The sequence below is a fragment of the Motacilla alba genome, chromosome 8 (assembly GCF_015832195.1).
Source record: "Motacilla alba alba isolate MOTALB_02 chromosome 8, Motacilla_alba_V1.0_pri, whole genome shotgun sequence".
NCBI lineage: Eukaryota > Metazoa > Chordata > Aves > Passeriformes > Motacillidae > Motacilla > Motacilla alba.
This window is the reverse complement of record NC_052023.1, coordinates 20,105,047-20,131,709: the sequence shown is the minus strand read 5'-3', so window position 1 is coordinate 20,131,709 and position 26,663 is coordinate 20,105,047. Positions and strand designations below refer to the sequence as shown.

The 26,663-nt window shown below is 36.1% G+C and overlaps 1 long non-coding RNA gene across 1 annotated transcript in view; it reads left to right on the top strand.

Moving 5' to 3' along the window:
- The window catches only part of LOC119703925, a 112,656-nt gene extending 103,336 nt beyond the window's left edge, over positions 1–9,320 (top strand). The window contains exon 14 of the long non-coding RNA XR_005257793.1: positions 9,204–9,320. This is a non-coding gene — a long non-coding RNA (uncharacterized LOC119703925). The remainder of the gene's footprint in view (positions 1–9,203) is intronic.
- Positions 9,321–26,663: the final 17,343 nt, after the last annotated feature.

Below are 26,663 nucleotides of genomic sequence, written 5' to 3'. Positions count from 1 at the left end.
ATTTTCCATAAAAGCAAGTGAAGTGAATGATCATACAAATGTCATAGAAAGAAGGGTTTTTAGTCTTCTGTTAGTACATATAAACCTCTGTAGAGCATATTTGTTGTGTTTCAAAGGCTCCAGTGGCTTGTATTTGGAGGGATTATTTCAGGGGAAAAATCCCATTTGAAAGGTTTTCTGCAGTCAGGGATCATTGCCCAGTTAACTTGCTAGTGATGAATGCTTGTAGCATACCCAGGAATTCCATTCTAATCCAAGTAGGAGAAGTAGAATTTTAGCCTAGTGATTCAAAAAAGAAGAAATATTAGTTTTTTTATAATTTTTAGCTGGTATGTTCGTGGGTGATTTTAGCAGAACAAAATTTGGTCTAATGCAGAAATCTAAATTGCAAGGATCAGGTAGATCGGGAAACTATAACAATGCTAAGTTGAGAGAAGAGGGAGACAGCACTTACAGTATTTTTGTTTGGACTATATTCTCAGTAGCTTTCGTTATTAATAGCTCTTTGCAAGAAAGAAGGGGAAAAACCAACCCCACAATTAGAGCTAGACCTTCAAACAATACTATCTGATGTTTCTCTTTCCTTTTGAGCAGGCTTACTTTATTTTGTCATAAAGGTTTTTGGTTTTGTCTTATTTCCTTCTCATTGTATTGTCCAGTTTCTGATTTCTCTGAAATGCTGACTCTTTTCCACTCTATGCAGTTTAATAAAGTTATGCTTAAAGAGAGGCTGCCATCGCACCGTGTTGGTTCTAAAGAGGAGAGGAATTCCCTGCCACAGGGCAAAAGTCCAGCTGCTTTTGTTGAGCTCTAGTCTGTGCCAGTGCATGCCCTGCACTCAGAAAAAGCAGTGCAGCAATGACAGCAGTCAGCCAGCTCTTCAGAGCAGGAGATGGAGTCTGTGAATGTCTGTCCTGGTCAGTGGACTGAAAATGTCTCTGAGGAGAATCTCTGCTCTGGTCTTGTCTCTGGTTTTCTGCAGGCATCTAATCACTGTTAGCTCAGATATCCACCTGAACCTGGCTGCCTGTTGTACTCCTGTGATTGAACCCCAGAGTTTTCTGCAACAAATGCACAGACAAGGTGCAATCAGTAAACCCCTTCACTCCAGTTGGCTGAACTGCTGTTTGCTCTTAGGCTGATAGGTTTTGGGCACAAATCTAAAGACAGGTTGATTTCAGGGTCCAAGATGCTTTCAAGTATCCTTTTCTTCCTCCTTCTCCCTCATTCTCTGATGTTGTCTTGTACTTGATGTACTTGAAACATGTATCTGGGTATTTCACACTACTCAGGCAGTTGTTCTAACAAAACTTCCATTCAGTGCCCAAACTTAGTGATTCTTAATTTCCTCTACCTTTATTTCCACATTGACAGTTAAAAATTCCTCTAACAATAAATGTACTATTTATTACCCACAGGGGTATTTTCTTTGCCAAGGATTTTCAGGATCAGGTTTGAAACAGAAGCACAGGGTTGGTGGCCACAATCGTACGGTTGCAATAGCCCTGAGGCCAGGCAGACACAAGAGGAATTTTCAAACTCCCTCACCAGTTTTCTTCTCAGTTTGTCTGTACTCCAGTATTTTGCAGTTGTTAATACATTTTATTTTATCTGAGGGCATTTCATTAGAACCAATCTTTAGTACTGCCTATGATGAGAATTCTAAATTTCCTCTATTTCTGATCCAGTTCCTTTATCAAATACTGTGATATTTCAAAATGTTATTTTATGAAGTTTTTCTCTTGGATATATTTTCAGTCAAATGGTATAAGGAAATACTGCATAGAGTGTCAGATTGTTTGTGTCCATAACTGAGGGGAAAAAAAAATCACAGGGTTGATATCCCGCTGTTCAGCGTATTATCAGGCAATCTTAATAGTTCATTGTTGAATGCACTTTCATCTTCTAATTTTTGGACATTATTTTGTATGAGAGCTGTACTCTGCTTCCTGTTTTTTTGGTAAATGTCAGAGCATAACACTGGAAAAAAGTTGAGGGTTCTTTGGTCCTGCTAGGAGATTTCTCAAGTCTTTAATTCCTAAAGATTTGTGGTTAATTGACAGTCTTTGAAACTGAAGCTCTCTGCAAATTGCAAACTAGAAGCTTGTGTTTCAAAAGTGTTAAGTAGAGCTCAACAAGTTTTAGCAGAGTAAAAGGTAGTGATTTAACCACCAGTGTGTCCTGTAATCCATGAAAAATATGATGTGCTGGTAAAGAGGAGTCTGACATAATAGTATGTTAAAGATCCTTGAACTGAAATTCATATAAAAATCAAGGAGCTGAAATGACCAGACTGATTCTATTTTCATATTGTCACCTGAAATTTTGTGTGATTAATATGAGAATCTTTGAAAAGTGAGACTTTCTGGAAGTATCTATTTAAGGTATTTAAGTGACTCTGAAAACCCCAAAGTACTTTTGTAAAAGTATATTGGGGTGTTTGATATTATTTAAAAACAGTTGTTTCAATAAACCAAAAGCACAGAAGGCAAATACAAATGGTGTATGTGTAAGACTTGAGTTTTCCTGTGGACAGTCCTGCCTGTCTGTTAGTGCTGTATCTGTTGTCGACTCCTGGCTGACAGAGCTAGACTTCATCCAAAACCTGCTTATTTAGTTGCATTGAATTTCTCTTCTGACCTGCTGAATAGCCGAGTCACACGGCAGAGATATTTAATGTGCTGCCTTCAGCCTATCTCATTAGGCCAAAGATTTATGCTTAATCCAAACCTCAGATGGTTGAGTGGGTTTTAAAAAATATAACTCTACAGTCCTTATCTTTGCCTGGTTTGGTTCTTTACATTTTCCTTTGGTTTCTGGTAATCATTCTTCCGCACACTGTTTGCACCTTTCTCTGCTGCTGAGCAGTGGGGATTCATTCTCCTGGAACCCACTGGACCAGCAGGCACAAAGACAGACACTCTGCAGCTCTGCAAAAATGGGGAGTGAAATACTGTGCTCCTTCAAAATAAAAAATTGGTAGAATTAAAACAAAAGCAGATATGAAGCAGTTAGAGATATGAAGATATTAAGCAGGAGAGAGAGTGATACAATTGTAAAGTTTTCGGAAATGGAGAACTAAAAACCTTGTTTAAAGCAGGCTTTTCCAGGGATTATACGAGTATCGATTTGCATGCGAGTCTGTATCTCTTATCACTTCATGCTATTCATAAAATACCCCAGGCCATCACAGGACTTGAGATGTGGTCTTCCCTACCCTCATTTGTTCTAGCAAATGGAAGAGTGAACAAGACAGACCATAAAGATGCTGCTGTTGCCCATCTTTCATCATGTTTGTAATCAAAAATCTTCACAGTAAACATGTGAAGCGATCTCCTGTTTCCTGGACATGTTCCACATTAAATGTAGTACTTCCCTTCACGTTCCTAAGATAAATTATTATTTAGTGTGACCTGTGTCTTCCAGCTGTGATATTCTTTGCATCAATTCCTTCTTCAGAAACACTCCTGTGGCTATTTAATAATGGGCTAGGAGAGAAAATCTCAACTAGAGAGTACCAAAAAAATTAATTTCAGTTATTCTATTTTAGTTTACTCTTCCACTAAACCACCCTTTTCTCCAACAAGCCATTGTGTAGGGGTGAAATTTAATATCTGATATGAGAACAAGCATTGGTAATCTTATGACAGCACATGAGATTAGGAACAATGAAGAGATTAATTTGATGAGGTTTGTTTATATCTTCTCTCTAAAACCTTTTCTGGGAAATTCTAAAGGTTTTTTGTAATCTGTGATTAAATTCCAATATATCTCCCACTGGGTTCCTACCTTGTATTTTCTGTTTACTTAAATACCATGTGTTTTATGTAATAACTGCATTTCCATTTTTCTTTAACCTAAAACATTTCTGATGAGCTGTCAGTGTAGAGTGAAAACTTACTTTGATAACATTGATGCTACTTTTGCCAGCAAAGACTGCTTTAAAATTTAGCTTTAGAAATGTTTTACTTTATCATGAAGAAATTGTGAATGCTGTGCCACTGAGTGCCAATGACCTTCCAGCATCCCTGCAGGCTGGGAGCAGGAGCTCAGCAGCACCGGAGGAGCTGGGCTGTCCTGCTTGTGAGCTGCACGTAATCTTTGGCTGTGCAGCTGTGGAAGTGTTTCCAGACTGCTCTGGAATCTCTCCACTTATGGATCACCCAATAACATCTTGCTTCTTGCTCAGCTGTGTGCAGAGGTTGGTAGGTGTCTACGCCTTCTAAAAAAAGGGTAAAAAACCCCCTGAGGATAAGATGAGAAAAGCAGGTAATCACATAGAAGAGGAGAAAATAAGATGATTTTTTTTCCTGATGAGTTATGTCTCAGAAAGATATTTGGGTGATCAGTAAAAAAAAAGAAAAAGAGAATTTTGTCAAATTCCATCGCTCTTGAAGTTGATCAAATTTATGTAGAAAATATTTAATGATGAGACCTGCGTTATATCTTAAGACAACCAGTTAGCTACCTCTTTTGAAAGACCATATTTAGTTACAAGTAATTCTAAAATATGCACCTGGTAGTATGTTAAATTTGCGGGTTTTTTTCACTTATTTGATGTGAAATAAGAGAAAAAAAAAAAAATAACACCTCCCCCCCCCCCCCCCCCCCCCCCCCCCCCCCCCGGTTTACTTTTGATTGCTGCTTTCAGTGAGAGAAAGCTGTGGCCAGTAATGCTAAGTGAATGTTTTAAGTCCAGTGAAACAGGCAAGAGGATGTGACATTAATTAAATTCATGAATTTTTAAAGAATGAGTTGATTCAAACATCAATTTGCAGAATGACATAGCAAGAGTCCAAGAGCTCTTCTTCCCTGAAGGGGAGCATAAACACTCAGCGGAGACTTTGCCTACCAGAGGCAGGGAGGAGAGGAAGGCGAGGCTGGAGTAATGGATGGTGAATGAAGTGTGACTTTCATGCGCTCCTGGCCTCTGGTCCTTCAGCCTTTGAATGCAAGACGGTTTTTTCCATGACAAATGTTAGAAAGTCGTTTATTGCCCAGGGTGTTTTAGGTGCCCAAAGGCTTGCAAATGAAAGATGGCAAAGCAAACATGAAAGCGAGCATGAAACTATTAAAGGAATGTCAGCTGATGTATACAAGTACAGAAATAAAACCAAAATTATGTTAATACCTTCCTCATTATTTTCCCTGGAAGTAGACCCTTACTCATCTGTCCCTTCTTTAATATCCTTTAATTAAATGTGTTTAAATAAATAAAAAAGCCCTAAGCATATGTTATGACTAATGATATTACTCTAATGCATTTCTCCAGTGGCAATCACAGCTGAATTGCTGGTACATTTTCAATGAGACCACAGTTCTCATTCACCAGTTCTTGTGAAAAGGGGCTGCACTGATTCACCATATTGATTAAATGATTTTACAGCAATTCCTAGGTTATGACAGTGTGTATGTCTATGCTTGTCTGGAGGGTGAATACTCTTTGTTTAGTTAAAACAAAAGAAGAAAACAAGTATTTTGAAAAGTAATACTTTGTGTGACATTTTCTAATATATAAATGAATATAAATAAATATATAATGAAATGCTAGCAGAGTTTTCATATATATCAAGGTCAACATTAATATTGATAATTTAAATTATTTGAGCTCTCTCTGCTAAAATTCATCTTCCTTGGCTTATGATTCTATAAAATAAAGTTGTTTAGCTTTGAGAAAAAAAAATAGCGGAGTAGTCTGCCCATTGGGACCAAGTGGACCCAATCTTATCTTTTTGCACCCAGCCTCATAATTCTGAAAAAAAAAAAAATTATTAGCGACGTTTAATATTTCTTATATAAGAGGTACAACATATAATAATTTTTATAAGCTCTCCACTTCTTATACTCAGATGCTCCATAATGCTCAAGGCGAAAAACTTTTTTATAGAAGTATAAAGAATGATATATTTGCATTATGTGGAAAAATAAAAAGGGAGAAGGCACCGTTTGAACTACTGTTGAGTACCTACTGAAACCCTGACAATTTTCCTGGGAGCCTATTAGCACTAGCATGCTCCACAACAGGACACTTAATGACTTTATTACGGATTCTTATATACAGGAATGCAGAGTCAGAATGCAGCTGGTTTGTTCCGTATTTATCAGTTTAACTATTTATTAACTGTCACAGCTTTCACCCTGTTCCAGTGTGTAACACTGAGGCCATTCAGGAACACATTGAGAAAACTCCATTACTGAGCATAAGGATCATTAACATAGCACAAGTTTAACTAATAAAGTTGAAAACAACTAATAAATCTACCTGTTTTTATTGTCAATTAAAATATGCACACATCCTATGGCATTCATTAAAAATTAAGTGGATAGATACAATCAGAGATAATCATGCATGCCACTTATCCCTGAGAACATGACATGCTGTTAATTCATGGAAACTGAAAGCCTAATTACTGCTATCACTGTAATTGATGGGCTTTGTATGTACTGCTTGATCACAGAAATTAATGTGAAACAAAATTTCCTCTAATTTATTGGCACTCCTGAAATAAAGGAATACTAGTTAAATATGCAGAATTCTGCATATGTGTGCTGCTGCAAATTTCAGTATTAATTTCTGCAATCTTTCATAAGTATATTTCAGCATAGTGTTTAGGTATACTGTAATTATTTCATTACTAATTGCCTAATATGTTATTAACCATGTAGTAAAATTAATTTTTCATTGGTGAATATGTTCGCTGACCATACATTCTGTGTTTGAGATATGGAATATCTCATGGTGTTAAATCATCCTGTAGTGAGCTAAATACTTTGTAAAACACCCAGCCAAGGCTATACTAAGATTCAAATATTAATTTTTCTGCAGCTGTGATGTTATTGACATCTCTTTACACCTGTTAACTATAGTAAAGGTCGGAATGCTCCATGTCTAACTTATTCTCTCATGTTCCTGGTAATTCAGCAACTTTTGCCAAGTCAATCTGATGACAGCATGACTGATAAAATTCTGCTTTCTTGAAACTAAGGCCATGCAATAGAATTCAGATTAACTTGCTGGAGTGAGTGCACTCTAAAATTATGTTGGGTTGGCTTAGGTTGGTTTTTTTTTTTTTTGGTTTTTTGGGGTGTTTTTTTTTGTTTTTTTACTCTCAGCTTAGTGTAAATTTTTGAATGCATTTTTTTGTTTGTTTTGTATTGTTTTGTTTTTTTACTCTCAGCTTAGTGTAGATTTTTGAATGTATTTTTTGTATATCAAGCCAAATATTTTCCAGCTCTTCGAGGTTTTGTTTCTGGAATAAGTGAACAATTTTCTAGAGACATCATTGTCTTCCCTGGTTACTGCAGGAGGTAAAGAGTCTTGACATTGTGCTGTGTAGCAGGGATTGCGTGGGCAGTTTGATATCTGTTGTAACAAAAACTTTAAATTAATGGTGGTGTTTAAGCATTTGGGCAAGACTGATCAGGCTTCTCTTCTGAATAACTTGGGAAGTGTTCCTCATGTCCTTTGTCCTGCTCTCTCTGGCCTACAATGCTGTCATTTGGAAAATGAGTGTGGATGTATTCAGGTTTTACAGTACTCTTGGAGATCCTACACTTTACAGCTCATAAAGCTGACAGTTGGAAATAAAACCCCTTGTTGAAATGAAAAGTGGAACAGGTTCATTTTATATTTGTAAAGTTTACTATTTCTCTTATTCAAGCTAGGCCAGATGTCTCTGTGCTAGGACATGCAGGGTGGACTGAATTGAGGCATGTGGGTTAGGACTGGTTGGGTTGTTGTACTGCATATTTAAGACTTACAAATATGTGCTTTTGATGAGATAGAGTTGCTTCCCTCCTCTTTCTAGTTGCACTATCTAATTTGCTTTCTGTCTTTACTTACTATTCCTGCATTCCAGAAAGCACAAGGTTTGCAGTTACTTTTGTAGTTTTATCCATTATTCAGAAAGATTTGAAGGTCTATGTACTTATTGCTGAATGACTGCTAAAGATGGGTTAGCTGTTTTTATGCAAAAAAAGGACCCTGACAATCAGTGGAGGTTTTCAAAGGCCTGTCACACACATATTATAAGGGGTTGCTGAGACCCTTATAATTGAATATTACAGGACAGTGATGGAGGATGTTTGATACTATGGTGACATTTTCTTGAGTCCCTTTTGAGCCATGGAAGCAGCTTAGAGTAAATGATTGACTCTTTCTACACCTTAAGTCACTTTTCACCCAGAAGAAATAGACCTGAGGGCAGCAGCTCATTCTCAGATAATGCAGAAACCAAACTGAGTATTAAAGGTGGAAAAGAGATGGCAGGGGTTTGATTTTTCTTTGTTTATTTGTTTTTTAAGATTATAAAAAAAAATACCAGAATAATTCACTAAAAAGGAAGTGCAGAAATGCAATCCCTTCCTGTTTTTATTTAAGTTGTTAAAATTCCTTGTGTTTACATCCCTCTGTAAACCTGAAAACTTGTCTAAAAATATGCTCTAATTCAGTTGACAGCTTCACAGAAAATTGAGTAGACAATAAAAAGGGAGATGTTTTCTCAGTCATATTTAAAAATTGTATTTGATCTGTTGCATTTTATCATTGGAACAAATAAGCAGGAAGATATTGCTGTGGATAGAATTAGCGTTATTCAGATTTAACAAATATTGATTTAAAATGTAAAATATCTGACATTAGCCTCTAGAAAAATCGTCAAAAGGATTTACACTAAAAACTTCTGAACGGTTACAATGGAAACATCTTTAAGAAGCAATGTTGTAATTCTAGGAAGAAGGATGAAATACCTGAGCAGAGATCTGCTGACTTTTTGATATTTTTTGACATTCTAAAATATTATATTACTTTAGAATCTGAGCAAAGATGTATTCAGTTTTTTTTTGGGGGTGGGGGGGGGGGAGGGAATGAAAGAAACAAAATAGGCTGTTCTGGAAAAAAGTTTCCAGTATTTCAGTATTCCATTTGTAAATGATTTATGATAATATAGGTTATGATCTCAAGAAGATTTTGAGGAAAAAGAGATAGAATAAAAAGTTTTGTAGAGACATTAGTGATTAGTGATTTAATAGTTTGATTTGATGTGTTTATTCAGATTGCTCTATTAAAAGTAAATACATATGAAAATTCTTTCAAATTAAGAATTTGAAATAATTCAGCTTTATTGTTGGGCAATAATAGCAAAGGATAGAAAGATCAAATGAAAAGGAAGACCTGACAATGCCTTTTTCCATCAAACTAATAGAAACAAATCCTGATGGCAAGAGATTTGAGTGGGGAGGATTGGTGCTCAGTAATGCAAAGGAAGAACTTGGATTTATTTGATGGATTTGCTATTGACTCCTCCTTTAACCAATAGCAGGTAATTTCCTGTGTCCCAATTTCCCTCTTTTTGTTCCCATTTCTGTGTTACCAAACCACAATTATTCTGTCTGCCTCTTCTCTTTTGTTTAATTTTCTGGATTGCAAGTTTCTCTGCTGAGGGAATATACTCTATGAATATGATTGGTTTAATGGAACTTGGGAGTTTGTAAAGGGTATTCTGATACCAACAAATAATTATAGTTTCAATGATCATCGAAAAATATTTACCAAAATGTAATGCTTTTAATTTCACTATAATTAGTTTTACTCCAGTGTTTCTGTGAAAGGAACCACATAATAAGTGATTAACTAAGACATTTAGCACTGAATTAATTTCTCATGGCTCCTTGCTTCCATTAGAAAAAAAAACAAAACGTGTGTTTTCTTTGGCTTCTCTTCTCTGGATTCAAAATGGATAAACTGTATTGATAATTCTTCCTAGCTTGTAGAGGTGGGTTATCACTGATTGCGTGGTCATTACCCATTGTAACTACAGTGGTAATGCTAAACTTACAATTCTTCTATTTTGTTCCTAGAATGCCTTTTTTACACAATCCAGTTTTAAAATATGTTTATTTTGTCCAAACAGTGAACATTTTAGCCAGAGAGCAGAAAGTTTTTTGAAATTATTATATCGCTCCTCCACACTGCTTGAATGCCTCAGTAAGTCAGATTCAGGCTTCCTCTGTTGGCACTACATTCCGTTTCCTGTTATCTCTGAAAAATAATGTTATTTATGAATAGAATTTCTTGATGAAAGCAGATTCAGCACTTTCTGCTAAGCCCACAGTCTGACCAAAGAACATTTTATTTCCGCTGTAGCTCAAACTAATTCTAGACGCTGCAATGTTGGAAATGAGCACATCTCTAAAAATGAGCATATCTATACATTTGTGTGAAAATTTTTTAAATGGGATTTTCTAATCTTGCAGCCTCAATCAGAGATTTGACAGCAATAAAACTCTTCCAGCTACTCTTAAAGAAGGTAAATTGCAGGTAGATCCAGCAGATGAAAGTAACAGCATTAACTTGATAAATATGCATTTTCACATAGAAAGTGAAAAGCTTTCCTGAAACCAAAACAAAAGCAAAATTTCTATGCTATTATGACCAAAAATCTGAAAAAAACAGTTGCTTTGAAGAGAAGAAAGTGTTCAAGTATTTCTGCTCTTCACTTCCTGCATTAAGACCCTGGAACATCGTTCTTTCTTGCCCTATACTCCAGCCTGGCTGGACTCAGAAGTTAAAAATCACACTGTAAAGATCTATTTCCCCAGCATCTCTGTCCCCTCATTATAGTAAGGTATCTAGCTTTTTTCTTTCCTTGAAAACAAAAAAGGGCAGTGTATTGTTCCTATACAGCAAACTGCTGGATTTTCTCTTCTGCTGCCAAAGCCTGTCCCAGGCCCCCCAAGTGTACCCTGGGACAAAATTTATTTGAAGTTCATAATCTCTGGATTAATACAGCAGAATGCCAAGCATTCCTTCCTGTTTTCACAATTCTCTTCTGTCATCTTCCTGTCTCACAGCTCTGCTTGGAGCCTATGATGAGATCCATACGTCTGTACTGAGCTGGGTGACAAAGGCTCTGGGTCAAGCACTACCCAAGTAAGAGTAATTTGTTTACATTTACTTTGAATGCCACTCTCCCTTGACAAGAATACTAAGCAGGTTAAATGATTGTGGGTATATGTACAAAACCACTGATTATATGCTAATTTCTGCCCCTTTGCTGAAAGTCAGTATCTTCAAAGTTGAGATTGAAAAGTGAAAGATTCTCAACAAGTAATGAGAATTCTCTACCTCTTCCTGTGGTAGAGGATTATTTCCACATTATTCCATATTATTTATCTTCTTTTTTCCTAGAATATTAATCTACACAACTAATTTTTTTTCTGATGTAAGCTTCTGAAAATATTAAGAATTTATAGTAGGCTTTAAATTGTAACCTAGAGGATTTTATTTTCTCTTAATTGTCATTGATAATTGCATATGTGTTGACCACTATCAGGTCTAGCTACAGCTGTGGATGTATAAAGAGGAATAATTTAAAGAGAGTCATATGATTAGAAACCATTTAGCTGAGGATACATTTTCTGAAATATTTGTAGGGTGAAACTCATTTATGTGTCAGCGTATTTTAATATGCATTCTTCTATAATCGTGAACTGGTAAATATCTTAACTCTCTTCCTCAAAAAGATCATGAAATTTTGATCTTGATCAAAATGAGACCTAAAGATCGATGAATGAGGAGCAGAATCAGAAGGAGATTTTCCACCTTGAAGGAATGATGGCATAAGCTTGAATTTGTATTGAGAAGCTGCACATGCAGGTTGCTGATTACCAGCAGCAGCATGGCTCTATCATATGCAAATGCAGGAGATTTTGCTTGATAAGGGTTTGACCTGATTAGGATGCAGGAAAACCCAGCAGCAACGCAGGAGTCATCAGCATGAGCTACAGCTGGAATGAAAAATCAGGCTGGCATCAGAGAGGACATAATGCAAGGTTGTTCATCCCTGCCCAGGGCCTCTGCACTTGGATTGGCCGTGCAGCAGTACAAATTGTGGAGAGTGCTGTGCATCGAATCAGCCAGGAGAGAAGCTCCATGCTGATGGAGTTTTACAGCTTCTTCCTGCCTCAGTCTCAATGGCACAGGTATTTGCCATCTGTTAGCTGGGGCTGGTGAAACAAAGCTCTGTCTTTGGAACAATTGTTCAACGGAGTAAGGTAAAAATTGAGATTAAAGAGTTTTTTAAGGAAAGTATTCTAGAACTGAGATATTTGCTTAGATTAATTATTTACCTTTATTTGCATATTGGACCTTATCCGAAATTTCACTTCCATGCCTTGTAGACTTAAAACACCATGAAGTCCATTCTAACCTTAATCCACCTGGGAAAAGCTGTGAGGCTAAACCCAAGGACTTTAAATAGTGTTGACATAAAAAAAAAAACCAAAAAAAAAAACAAACCCAGCACCAAACCCGTAAGCAATAGAAAACCAAATAAAAAAACCAATAAAATAAACCAAATAAATAAAAAACAATAGAAACCAAAACCAAACAAAAGAAAAAAATCACCTCAGCAACACAGTATTGGTCTGACCTGAAATACCAGTGTTGATGCACTTCGATGAAAGGAACACTAAAGAGGAATCCAGCAAAAGGATTCCAGGAGAAGGGTGTTGCATGTGGAATAGTGATACATAATTTGCAAGTAAGAACTTCAAATAAGTTAAAATATGTTTTTATGATCAACAGAAAATCAGAGATGAGAAAATAATTTGCCCCACTGGGCAATATTGATGAGTTAGAAGGTTATTAAAAAGGTTAGGGCATTGATTCAATTCAGCTTTGGAGACAGAATTTTGAATGTGTCCTGTCTTAATTTTTCTTTAAAGTGTCTTTCTTTTATAGTCTGCAATGTCTGATTTAAAATGCAATCAAGAATCACTTATCAAGGGGCAATACTCCTGAAAGCCTGGTACAGCCGACACAGAGCAGGCATGCCTGTTCTCAGGTGACCATCATTTATTTTTTGCAAAGATGAAGTGTGAAAATAATAAAAAATGAACCACTCAAAAAGCCCCAAAGTATTAGCATTTACATCTGGCCTTGTGGCTGCAGTGGTCACATGAAGACTGAGGGTCATGTATTTGCCTGAGTGGAGGTGAAGGAATGTCTATGGATAATGATATTTTTACAATAAGAAAGGAAAATAAATAATTTCCAAACAATAAAAAATCCATTATGAAAATGACTCCAGGGAAACAGGACTGATGTGGCTACCAAGCTCTTCAAACTTCACTCTCATTGTTCTCTGTTTCCAAAGAATATACAGGGCACTGAATTTTGGTAATATTTTGGTTTTAAATCTCATAGCTACTGCTTCATTAAAATACAATTGAAAATAAAAAAATCAAAACCCAAACAAACTTAAAAAAATTTCTTTCTTAGTTCCAATGCAAGATTGGACTTGTTAGGGTAAATGACAGCATTTCAGGAAATGTTGATTTTGTTTCACATCATTGAGATTTATCCTAGTTAAAAGTCAAAATAATCTGTTAATAGCTCCTAATAATCCTGTTATTTTCCATCACAAATTAACACAGAGCTTGAATTTCAAGGAAATGTTTCTGCAACAACTCAGCAGGAAACAGTAACAGCCTACCTTAGAGTTCCAGGCTTGCAGAGAGTAAAGCACTGACTACACAGTCTGTTCCTGTTTCAAATATGTTCTTGGGGAATTAATTGGAAAGTACATTCCATGTCCAATAATGAAAAAAAATTGCAACTCCAGAGCTGCTATCATAGTTTGAAGCCACATTAAATTCTTGGATTTTGTTCTCTTTTCAAGGCAAAGCGCTCTTGTATTTTTGACAGTAAGACCAGAGTAGAGGAGATTCTTTACTATTTTTTGAAATTGTAAACAGTACAAACTCTTGCTCTGTGATGTTGTATGAATTCTACTGATATGAAGCCTGATACCAGCACTCACCAGCGGGAATCATTACATCAGCTCAGCTGGGACCAGGATAATGCCCTGAGAGCATCTTTGAATCTAGCCAAACACAATGAAATATATCTATTCCTAAAGAGCCTCCAAATATGTTTCTGGAGTTCCTTTAATATGGGTCAGTCTCTTCAGCAATAATAATGAGTATAGAAAACCAAGAGAAATTATTTTTTTTTTGTGCTGCATGCTTTTATCCATTTAATTTTATATTAATGCCTGTGATAGTGACCAAATAAGACACAGTAGAGGAAATCTGTGGTTTTCTTCAGTAAATTCTGTAATGGTGCCACATTTTCAGTATCATTCAACGAAACTACTGTTTCAAAGTAATATTTTTTGCATATAATAATGGTGCTTACAAGGTTTAAAAAACCCAAAAAGGCCCAAAAAATTTAAACCAGCCAACCAAACAGAACCAGATTAAGAAAACCCCAGCAGTGGGGTTACTAATAGATACCAAATCTATTACTTTCTAACATATAAGTAATGCAAATAGACTGATAACCTAAAATGTTGCTCCCAGAAATTCTTGTTAAGAGCAAGGAAATGTGTTGTACCTACAGTGAACTTGTCTATAACCTCTGCAAACTTGGGGTTAAGGCACAAGGATCATCGCACTGGTTTGGTCTACTCACAGTCTAATATTGAGAAGCTAATGCACAATCTGCACTGTCAAAGAGCTACAGTCAGACAAGTTTTGATAGCAGACTGCATTGGAAATATCTGCCTTGCTTATATTAAATAGGATCTAATTTTAAACCTTATATTGAATGTTAGTGTTGAAAGTGACAGCCTTTCCTTATTTCAAACAGTCAAGCAGTGGTGTCCCTCTGCTAGATAGAACAATATATGTATTTGAAAGTAATACTAATTTTCACTTAGTTTTAAATTTAACCAATTTTAGATTTTGTTCTCCTACTCTTGGATTTTGTAAGTACTTAGACTGTTGTTACTACAGGGGAGGGAAATACAACACAAAGGGCTTTTCTGTTCTGCTGCTTTCCAGGCAGTCTGCCTTTTGCATGAAAATGGCTCCAGTTTCCTTGGCAATATTCTTAAGAGAGCTCTTTCCCTCAGGAATAGGAGAGCATTTAAACACGTTTTTTAGCCAGCTCACATTTTGCAGATGAGACATCTACCTACGGTAAATAAGGTCGGGATTTGCCCTACAGGGGAGAAGAGAAAAAGAACTGCAGCTGGATGGGTTCTGTGATGGGGTTGGTCTGTTTCTGGAAGCACTTTGTTTGTAGCTGTGCCTTGCAAAGCCTTGCAGCAGTCAGGGGTCTCTGGGGAAGCACAGGTCACTCCTTCCACTCTTCTGCAGCCCATGGTCAGATGTTCCCACTCCCATGCTCCTGGCTGGGGCTTCTGTGCAAGTGCCTTGTTGAGGAAAGATGAAGATCCTGCTTCTTCCCATTGATCCCAAATGGACACAAGGGAGAAATCCTGGCTCAGTCTGTGCAGCTTCTGGCCAGTTCAAAGGTGAAAATGCCAGCGCTGCCATTCGAAGCACGTTGTAAAGGAACAATTGCTTCAAAATAAGTGGAAGGGACCACACAGCTGATTTCTCACCCTTCCTTCACATGTAGCCTATAGTGGGCAAAATGTGCTTTAATTTTAGCTGTGACGTGCAACCTTAATACAGAATCAGAATTCTGGGAAGTATTTTTGGCAAGTGCTGCACCGTATCAGTTTCACACATGCTTTGTTGCAGTGTTCGCAAAATAGATCTGGATCTTGCCTGGGATAATCAATCTGTTTAACTCTTCATCAGCTATGGTTGTTAAATATGGGTTATTGGTAATTTTATATGCCTATTGTCTCATAAAATTTATAGATTCGACACATGTGTGCTGGATGCTTGTACCTTGCTTTTCTCTTTGAGACATCAAAAGAATTTAATGTAACAGTAATTTTGGGCTTTGGTCCATAAATCATGGCGCTATTCTTTCTTATAACCCAGAAACCTGATCTCTTTCCTCAAATCTGCACTAATAGCAGTTAACTATACCTAAAAATTAGTAATAAAGAGTTTGGCAAACTAATTCTCTGCAATAAACTAGGGATAGGTCCATGTTTTATCATCTGTCATTTTATCATTTATGCAGAAAGCAAAACCATATGGCAGTAGAATAAAATTCCAGGATATAAAACCAAATGAAATATGTTTACTATATTTAATTATCCAGTGATTCAGCAGTGGTTTGCATTGACTTTGGTCTGGGCCTGACAGGGAAAAATGTTACATATTGAAATAGATATTATAATTATTATTATCATGATAGATATTGATCTATTTTCAGGTCTTGTAGATAGTGAATCATATTTGAATTTTTTTGAATGTAGATAATTGTATGATTCATATGTTAATATATTTTTTGTTATATTTTTCGATATAGATTTAGTCCATGACAATATGAAGGAAATTTTGAATATCAAAACATTGCTTAAGGGAAGAAAAAACCTCAGGAAAGACAATATTAGGATGTTGTTGTTTAGACTGGGCCAATTGTTGTTTTATTTACTATTGTTTATTAGTTCAGACTAGGTCAGTTGGTGGTTTTTTGCCTTTGGACAGTTGACTGTAGGAGTTCTGTATCATTTGAATTACAGTTACATGATTATAATAATTGGAAGCATATATTAATATGGGGACTACAGACATTTAGGAAAAGAAAACAAAAGTAACTTTACAAGATGCAGATGAGAGGAGTGCTCTAAATTTCCTATGATGGATTTTTTTTTCCCTTTCCTGTAACAGTGCAGGAAAAATAAATGAATAAGGTGTAGTAGAGAACAATTGAAGTGTAATTTTTGCTGGATCAGAAAACATACAAATGTATGTCAGAAAAAACACATTCTGTATGTCAGAAAACATACAAATGTGCTTTCTAATTTTTGGTCAGATTTTTCTAGCACTTAAGCCAAAATGGGTGTTCCCATTTTCTTCAGTGAAAACTAGAACAAGCCAGGAATTTTAGGTTTATTAAACACCCTCAGGAAAAAAAAAAAAAAAAAAGAATTGAGGATGAGGCGTCAGGTACCATCTGTGCTATTCAGCACAGAGAAGTAATATAAGATAAAGATCCAGGGATGAGGACATTTTAATCTATGTAGTTAGTATAAACACTATTGGAAGCATGCAGTCAAGTACTTCACAGCTTGGAAATGGCAAAACAAAAGCTGCAACATTAAAATTCCCCCATTTTTCTGCCTTTTTTGTGTGCCTACATAGTAATGGTGTCCCTATTTATGTGATTACTTGCAATTTCCCCAAACAAGACACCTAATGTGGTCAGTATTCTATTATATAACTAAGATATAAAGATAGATGAGAGATCTGAGGTTGTACCAGGACCTCAGAGATCCTCACGGACTTTCATTTTAATTGAAAAGATGGAATTTTTAATCTCCAAACCTTAATTCTGATAGCATATTTTGTATTAGTAACTGCTTTATTGTTCAAAAGTATATATAAAAAGGTGTTTCAAAGTTAAAAATATTATTATTTTTCAGTAGTTTACATATTTGTGAACTGTCAGTCTGATGTTGCAGAATTTTCTTTGATGGACTGCATTATTTTTACAATACTTCTATTTAATGTTACTATCTACATGGTTCTAGTATTTAAATAGTCATAATATATTCTTGTGCCAATGTTAATATCTTTATCTGAGTAACAGAGAGAAACATCCAAGATGAAAAACCCAGATGTTTTTGGAGTCACACAAAAATTTAAAAATTAATTCCTTGAAGTTGATAAATAAAGTCACACCCCCCTGAAAACCCAGCTGTCATTCTCAAACATATACTTTTCATTTAAAAGAAAATCAGAAAAAGAATCTCTATTTACAGCAAATGAATTCACTTCAATTTTTTTTTTCTCCTATGGAAATAGTTTGATACAAAATGTGGGTTAAAAAGGGATTGTTTAGGTGTGAATGATGTTTCAGTTTTTCAAACATCGTTATGAACTGATTTTTGAAACTAGAACTGCAAATTAGCAGAGCCTCTAAGTAATCAACATTTTCTTGCCTGGAAATGGATGTTGAATCACAAGTCAAGTATGGTGAGCTTCTGACTTCTGTGACTAGAATAATTTTCACACTTTTCTTAGGGAACCAGTTTCCCCATTTTATTATTTAAAAGAACTATAAATGGTCTTCTTGAAAAAAAATAAAATCACTCACTTGTTTTGGCATTATTTGTGACTTAGAAGTTAGCGGAAAGCAGAGATGTGTTTTGTTTTAAACACATCTTGGCAAAGAAGTCCTCATTTTCAAGATTTTTGACAGTGCATGGAAGAGATCTCTTAAATAAATGTTAATTTTCAAAATATAATAATAATTAAGAAGCACATGTTACAACTGAGGTTACTGACTATGCTAAAGCAGAAGTATAGAAATGCTCATTTGAGATGACTGTGTGATATAGAAGAAGATCTAGTTGCTGGTCAGTGCACATAACCAGTAACAACAACAGTTTGTGCTATTTTTATTGACTGTTTTATGACAGCAACATGAAAATATCCAAAGAGGATTGTGAGGTAATTAAAGGTAGGAACAGCTTTGCCATTGAAATTACATTGTAGCATAGCTAAGTAGCAGAAAGATTGATTGTTTTGTAACTTGATTTGATAGTCTATAGCTGATCTTATTTAAGTTTCTTTTTCTAATCCATTTTCTCTGGGACAGTCATCAAAGAGAGAAAATTGGACTCTGCAAAACTTGAGATGAAAAGTTCGCTGGAACTTATCCTTATTTTGAACACCTTCTTACAATAGTAGGTAATTCTTGGAAATTAATAGATCAGTTCTGAAACTTTATCATGATAACTTGGAGCATTATCTGACCCTTAATCTGTAGGAAATTCTTTTTCCTTCCCTTGTCTCCCTAAGCTTTTACACTGAGATTATGCCTGCAAGGTCAACCTGAAAACAGAAAACCTATTCCAGTGTGAAACCCCGTCCTCTGATGTCAGGAGGGAAATATGCACATGTGAATGGTTTGCAGAGAGCTCCATTCTGCAGATCCTTCTTAGCTGGTTCAACAAAATACAAGTTCTAGACTGTTACTGTAGCACAGGCTATAAAAAGGCTTTTAATGATGAAATTACTTTGATATACAAACATCTTTAACAGTGTGCAATTTTTAGAACAAAGAGATAAGAAAGGAATAATAATAAATCAGAGACAAGAGATTTCATTAAATGCTCACAATACAGAATAAAATCATTTCAACTTATCTAGTTTGCTTGGAAGACTGGAAAGCTAAAATAACTTGGAAAGATATTTTTAAATTGCACTTAAAATTATCCTACTAAGAAAAATTAGGATTTCAAAATTTACTACTGAAAAAGAGCCAGTTCAAGTGAACTATGAAAACTGAAGTACCTTGGAATATGTAGAGCAGGAAGCCAGAGCTGGAAGGTCAACTGCAAAAGAAAAAATCCATACAAAGATGACAGTGAAGCAAAGGTAGAAAGTCACTGTCCATTGATTGACCTTCAGCCTGTTCCTCAGAATCAGTCAGTGGAATAACTCATTTGATCAGCTACTACAATTCACATGGTAATTAAAACAGCCTCTCTGCTGTCTTTCTGAGAAGACATGCTGTCTGAGAAGGCATTTTGACAAAAACGTCCTAGGATTTCTGAGAAATGGTGTTTTCATGGGTGAGACCTTGTGCTGCCAAGAAACCGGAGCAGGGAAGATCCAGGCCAAATTTATTCAAAGTTTAGGTCCCTATCAATATCTGTGATTTGAATAACCTTGTTATAGAACATAACAGTTTTGTTGACTCTGCTGACCCTTCACTACTGCAAATACTTAGATCCTTGATAAAAGCAGGGCTAAAATACATAGATTCTTTCTTTGGGACTTTTCATTCTATAGAGATTTAATTTTATCTTACCTGATTCCCACATGAACTACTTCAATGTTCTAAGTCATCTGGGTAAAGTTCCAGAACTGATCTGTTTGCCTCTAAGAGTTACCTTCTACTGTGAGAAGGTATTCCAGGTAAGAACAATCCAATTATTTTTCATCTAAGGTTTGGCAATCTCCAGTTCTTACAGGATATTCTCCAGATTTTGCAGTATCCTAACTAATAAGAAGGCAAAGGAAGTTGTGCTGGTGCTTAGGATAGAACTAACTTCCAATGCTGATATTGGTATTTGGTGAATGTCTGTAGAATATAAAGCTTTTCAGTAATCTGCTCAGAATAATTAATTAATTGTATTCTGAGGAAACCACTCTGCCAATTGAGAAAAATATTGTATTTGCTATTTAGGAGTCAATATAGGAAAAAAAACCCCTTTTGATTGCCCTCCTCCTCTAAGGTTTCTTGCTTCTGGCTGCTGTTGAGAAGGAACAGATCCATTGCTTCTTGGGAAGTGTGAGGGTGGGTCCATTTGTCTGCAGTATTGCAATCTTTACTTTTTCTTCCCATTATAAAACCACTGTGAAAGCAAAGCAAAAAAAGTTTTCCTTGCAATGAACTACACAGCTTTTATTTTGTTAGCAAGTTGTCCACTCCTCAGCTCAGACAGCATACCGGTGTGATAATTTAAAGCTGTATTCTACAGCTATTCCAGTGGCTTGTTTTGATATGCCACATTAAGATTTAATTTATGGAAGGACGTATAGGTATATAGGCTTGTTTTCTTCAGTTTGTGTCTGGAAAAAAAGATAACAAAAAGATGGTTGGGAGCAGGGAAAAACCACTACTCACATGTGCTGGATTTTTATTCTTATCTATGTCTGCACCCCAAATTTAGCAATACAGTAATCCCAAATTCTTTATAGAAGCCTATTGAAATGTCCCTTTCCTCTCTTTCATGTTTATAGGTATGCTTATATGTATATATGAAAAACAATATAATCACAGCAAAACATGAACAAATTTTCCAAACTTTCAACTTTTAACAGCACCGAGAACTATTCACTTCTTTTAATCGTTACTTTTTCTCCATTTCTTTTATTTAAATAACTTTTGCTGCACTTTATTTTCCTTTCAGTAGCATACTTCAGCCTTTAGGTTTTTGTTTTTTTTTTCACTTCTTCTCAGCTTCTTCATCCAGTTAGTATATGTCTTTCCTAACCTTTAAAAGCAGAATGACAAAATGTAACAGTTTTATTCCCATCTATTTTTTCACAACTCTGTTTGAAGACACTGGCCCTGATTTCCTACAGTGTGTAGGCTCTTACGCCTATTCAGCTAAAAACTTGGGAATTAACACAGGCATTAAATAATGTCTCTGTGTTTTGTATCTGGCTGGGTGTAGGCAGCAGAAAGGTGAACAGTTCCTGTTTGCATAGTGCTTTTTGTATTTGCATAATAGTAATATAAAAAAATGACAGTAACAGCAAAACCTGTTGGTTTATGAAATTAACTAAATAGTCTAAAAATATAGCATGCCAAGGCATAACCTACCATCTGTAGGCTTTTGCAGTCTAGCTGCTAGTCTAGTCTGAACACTACAGAGCTGGGTTGCATTGACATCCACAGCTTGAAAACAGCTTCTTTGTAGATTATGCCTTTCAGAGTTGTGATGACTATCAATTGATTACATCCTCCTTCCTCAATACTGAGTATTGTGCTCAGGAATAAATAATTCATGCAAATAGTACCATCAGGAGGAACCCATACTACAATTTTTTTACCTGCAGGAATGACTTGTTTTGCAAGTTGCCTAAAAGTGTGTATTTGTACACAAATGTTTACACATCGAAAGGCACAGTGAGAAACACATTTCTGTGTAAGGAAAGCCTCTACCAAAATGAATGAAATTCAGTCTTGACATTTCTGACAGTCGGAGCAGGATTCAATTCTATCACATTTTTATCCCATAATGACCTGCCATCATTGTTCTTCCAAGACTGACAACAGAAATGATCCCCTTTGAAAAAATGGCTTGAATATGTGAAGTCCCTATTTAGACATCCCATGCACCCCTGACGCATTTGAAATTTGTGATTTCTTGTCGTAGACATTTTAAAGGTAGCAAACTCTCCAGTGCAGTGTGTTGACTCTGCCAACAGCACCATGGCAAGAAAATATTAAGTTTTTTAATGATACTGTAAGGTTTAATTATTTACTTGGCATGTGAAATCTATGGTGAAGGGTGAAGCAGGGAGAGAGATGAGTGATTTTCTCTTGATATCCATGCTACAATCTACTGCTACTACAGAATTTCAGTAAAATTATTTGACAATAAAGAAGGCTAATGAATGTTCTAGAATCCACAGAGCTAAAATTAATACTATGTCAGGTACTTACTAGGACTTGGGTTATTAATAACCTTCTAAGTGACAGTAACTTTTTAAAAAACTTTTTGTTCTCAAGGTCACTCAGAACTCATTTTTATCATCAATTTTTTTAATAACACCAAAAATTCAGTTAATGAAATCTAAGCTAAGGGATGAAGAAATTTAATAATTATCTTTGTCTCAGATGCCAACCTTTTCTAACACAACATGGTACTTATTTGATTTCACCCTTTCTTAGAAGCCTTGTTTTTCTCCTCCAGCTGTTTCTGAGGGTGCTCTAAGTCACAATGGATGTAAATCTACATTTCCTTCCTCCTCAATATTTTGTATTCTATTTTTTAACAGGACAATTTGTAATTTATTGTAGGTTGATCACATAAATTCTGTCAAAGGAAACTATTTTTTACCTCATAAGAAAGACAATAAAATCTCAAGTCATTAAGGGATGATTCAGTAATGCTAAATATACCACAGTTTGTTAGGTTCTTCTTCCATGCATCCCCTCTGGGTGCCGATGAATTTCACCTGTGTCAAATATGGTGCAGACCAAGTTTTTTTTGTTTAGTAAGCCAAAAATGAAAATTGTAATAATAATTTCAAAAATATGTTTTGTTTACTTATGGTGAATTTTTGGGTTTGAAAGACTAGCATCCCTGAGGCTGCCTGCTCAAGTTGTGGTTTATGACAATTGAACCAGTAATTATTTAACCTAATCAGCCCTCTCTTTGCTCTGAAAGATTTGTTTAAGGCCATTTTTTCTGATTGGATATAAAAGTCAGTGTTCATGAATCTAATTTGCTGTGAAAATTTCTTTTCACCTATTTTCATATCTATTCCATGGGAACTATGGAAGTAATGCCTTTGAGAACCTGATCCCTCAAGGTGCAGATATCAGAGTGATTTGTAAAGTGGAACAGACAAATTAATACATTTCAACCTTGACAGATATTGAGTTTGTACCAACATCCTGTCCTTGGCATATGTCCACCCCAACCATTCTATTAATCCATTTCCAGGAATTATTCTTGTTTCAAAACTAAAACCTACGTACTATACTTACTCTAGCTCTCTTATGTGAGAACAAAAATGTCATATTCGTGTACCAGCATATGCACTTTCAAATGGAAAATAAAAATTGAATACAATAAAGCAAGCAATATTCTATAGGTCTATTGAAATAAATATAATATTCATGTTGTGTCTCCTACAATTGGGACAGGAAATCTCAGTGAGATATGACTACCAAAAAAGAGTTTATTTTACATGTCAACTCTACTAATATATTGGGGGCCCTTTATGCAATGTTATTGTTACAGAATGTATACAATTCAAAATGTCAGGCTATAGCTAGAAGGTAACATATCCTGAGATGTGGTCTGAGTAAAAGTGTTGTCCTCAGGTTAGCATGTAACAGGTTATGACAAACCCTCTCAATGTCCTGGAAGGACAGATCATTTCCTGGCTGGAATGTTCTCTATATTAAAACCTGCTTTATTACAACTTTATACACCTTTTCCCTTATATTCACTTATCCTGTCTTCTCCTCTATCATTGACTCCAAGAGACATTAGCAATGCTTTTTCATTTTGTACATTTCAGTTAAGTATGGTTTTTTTGTGGCCTTCCCTGGGAAAGGGCATAATGAGTTATTTTAGAGTAATTGATAGCTTTTGTCCGATGGCATTCCTGACTCTAGTTTAAAAGTAAAACAATGTTATTTACAACTTCACTAATACAATATTTAAAATTGTTTCCTGTCTAGAGATTAGACATCCTTTATTGTAGCGTTCTAGGATTTATTTTCCCATCTGACCCAGGGAACATTGTATGTTGATGTATATGATGTGTGCTTGTATGAGGAGCTCATAACAAGAGTAATTTTAACCATCTGAAAAGCATACTAACCTCCAAAAATGTGTTGTCAGTAATCTCATATGACCTTTAGCATATCGATGGACTGCTGTGTGAAGGGTATCACATACTAGAGCTGATGAGAAACCCTGATCTGCATCATAGAAGGATGAAGCCACCTCATAACAAGGAGTTGCACCACTATATGTTTTTTCTAAAATATGTATTTTATGTGAAGATTGCCTGTTATTTCTTCTTCTGCATGTCTTTTGTATTGCTAAGATTTATAGTTCAGTGTTTTGTTTGTAGACATGGACACTTTTATGGTTCTCCCTGGTTTTCACATTTTTGAGCAGTTAGTTGCTTCTATTACAGTTAGAAGAGGTGCATTCTCCCTTTCACCTACTACTCAGTGTATTTGTGATGTATTTTGTTGCTATCTGACTGGTTTAGGCAAAGAATTTTGTAAATAAATGTTTCTCCTTAGTATATTAACACATGAACAGCAATGTTTGTGATATTTGAGTGTGATTAGCTCTTGAAAAATTCATCAAATGTATTGAGATCTGCATTGCTTTTTAAAAATTCATAAAAAGTTTTGAAGAGTGAAAATGGTTTGACAAGTAGGCAGGCCACAAAGAAACTGACACATCAAGGGAGGAAGATCAAACAGGAATAGAGCAGCACATCCATACTGGAGGCTGAGAGCCTGGCTGCACTCCAAGGAGGTTGAAAGAACAAGTAGACATGAAATATAGAGAAAGAATAGAGACAAGAATCTCAAGGTGGGGAAATGAAAGACCATTTGACATTCAAAAAGGATTTTTAAACATCTTTGACATACAGTCAATAAATTCACCTCTGCTTTGCTTATTTATTAACTAGATGCAAAACTTTTCTTATAATGGAAATGTACACCGCATGAAATTTTCAAGATATTATCTCCTATTTAGGAAGGAAATACTCAAGGGATTTGGAAAGGGTCTCAAAATAATCATTGTGGCTTTGATGTGGGGTTGTGAGTCAAATAGGCTGTACAGTGAAGTCACCCCTGATACTTGATAGCTGCAATTTAACCTTAAACCTTAATGACTTATGTCTACTACACTGAACATGAATTGTATCTCTAAAACATTGCCTATTAAAAGATCCCATTATTTTTACTTTATTTTATTAAAGGTGTTGTCATATTTATATAGACAAAGTGTATTGGTTATGTGTGTATGAATATTCCTAAATTTGAATTGACTGTGAAATGAGAAAGCAAATGTTTCATTAATTACATTATATTTCTTTATTTTGCATTAAGCAAGCATTTGGCAGCATGTCATTAAAGAGCTATCTAGGTAAGTGTCAATCTGAAATATGTTTAATGATATTTAACAACGCTCTAGTCAATGGCTGTACCTTCCAGCCTACAGGGACACCCATCCAGTCATCACATTTACACATATATGGTATGTGAATAGGACAGAAAATGGGTCTTTTGTCTTACACACTTTGCCACATATCTGTTATGCGATGGATGCCATCCATCAAGGAATTTCAAAGGGCAATTGGTAAAAGAAAACAGAAGACATTCATCTCAAGAGGCCTGATTCTGTTTTATTAGATTCTCCCTAGGTTTTTCCCATGCTTTGAAGAGGAGGTAGCAGCAAGGGATCAAGCAGTAAAAGCCTTTTAAAACTTCAACCTCCTCTCCAGCTGGGTTTTGAATCAATTCTTTTTTCACTGGGCCAGCAGTAGTGCTGTAGGAGTGTAGAGAACTGCAGTATTAAAAACTTGATAAAACTTAGCTTGCCCTTTCTTAGTTCAGGGAAATTTTACAGGACAACTCAGAAGACAAAGCACCAGTGAGGTTGCAAATGTCAGAATACCTGGTTTATTTTGGTTCGAAGAATTTAAGGTGGGAATCTGGAAGAATATTCAAGTATTTTACTCTTGAAGGTGAATTTCCCCCATGTTCTTTGAGATTCTCATGAATTAGTGACTGTGTACATCTGTGCTGGGCAATTCTCAGTGTGCACATTAGGACGGGAATAAATAATTTTATCCACTCGATAAGTCTGAGAATCCTGTTATGAAATGTTTTTGAAGTTCATTTCTATGGAAGACCTAAACGAGACAGAAAATATACAAGACCCTCACAAATTTGGAATGAAGCGTTATAATTTTGTCTTCTTTCTCTTGCAAATCTCTCAGGTACTGCTAGAGAAAACAAGGCAGCCTGCAGTCCCAGAAGCTATTTACAGAAGAAATGCGCTTTGCGCTTCTGACAATAACAAAACGAAGCCATGTATCTCAAAACAGTCTAAGAAATCTGCTTTTGTGTATTGTGTCTAGCTATCAGAAGATGGAATCTTCCTAAGTGTGCTTTGGGGCTGCTCTGGGGTGTTTCTTCGCTTCCCGAGGCGGCTGCCTGGTCCGGGGGGTGCAGGTGGCTGAGGGGCCCGGCTGGCTCAGTCCGCGCCTCAGGTGCGCTCAGCCCGGCCGCGCCAGGTGCAATTAATTACCGGGTTAATTGGGGGGGGCGGAACCCCCGAGCCTCCCTCACAACCGGGGCGCAGGAACAGGGCCTGCAGTGGCCGAGAGCTGCGGCTCTTCACACGCTCCGGTAAGTTCATTTTGTTGGCCTCGGGGGAGGCGCTCAGTTCCAGTCCTGGTGGCGAATAATTCCCCGTGGCACTCGGGCTCCAGCCGCT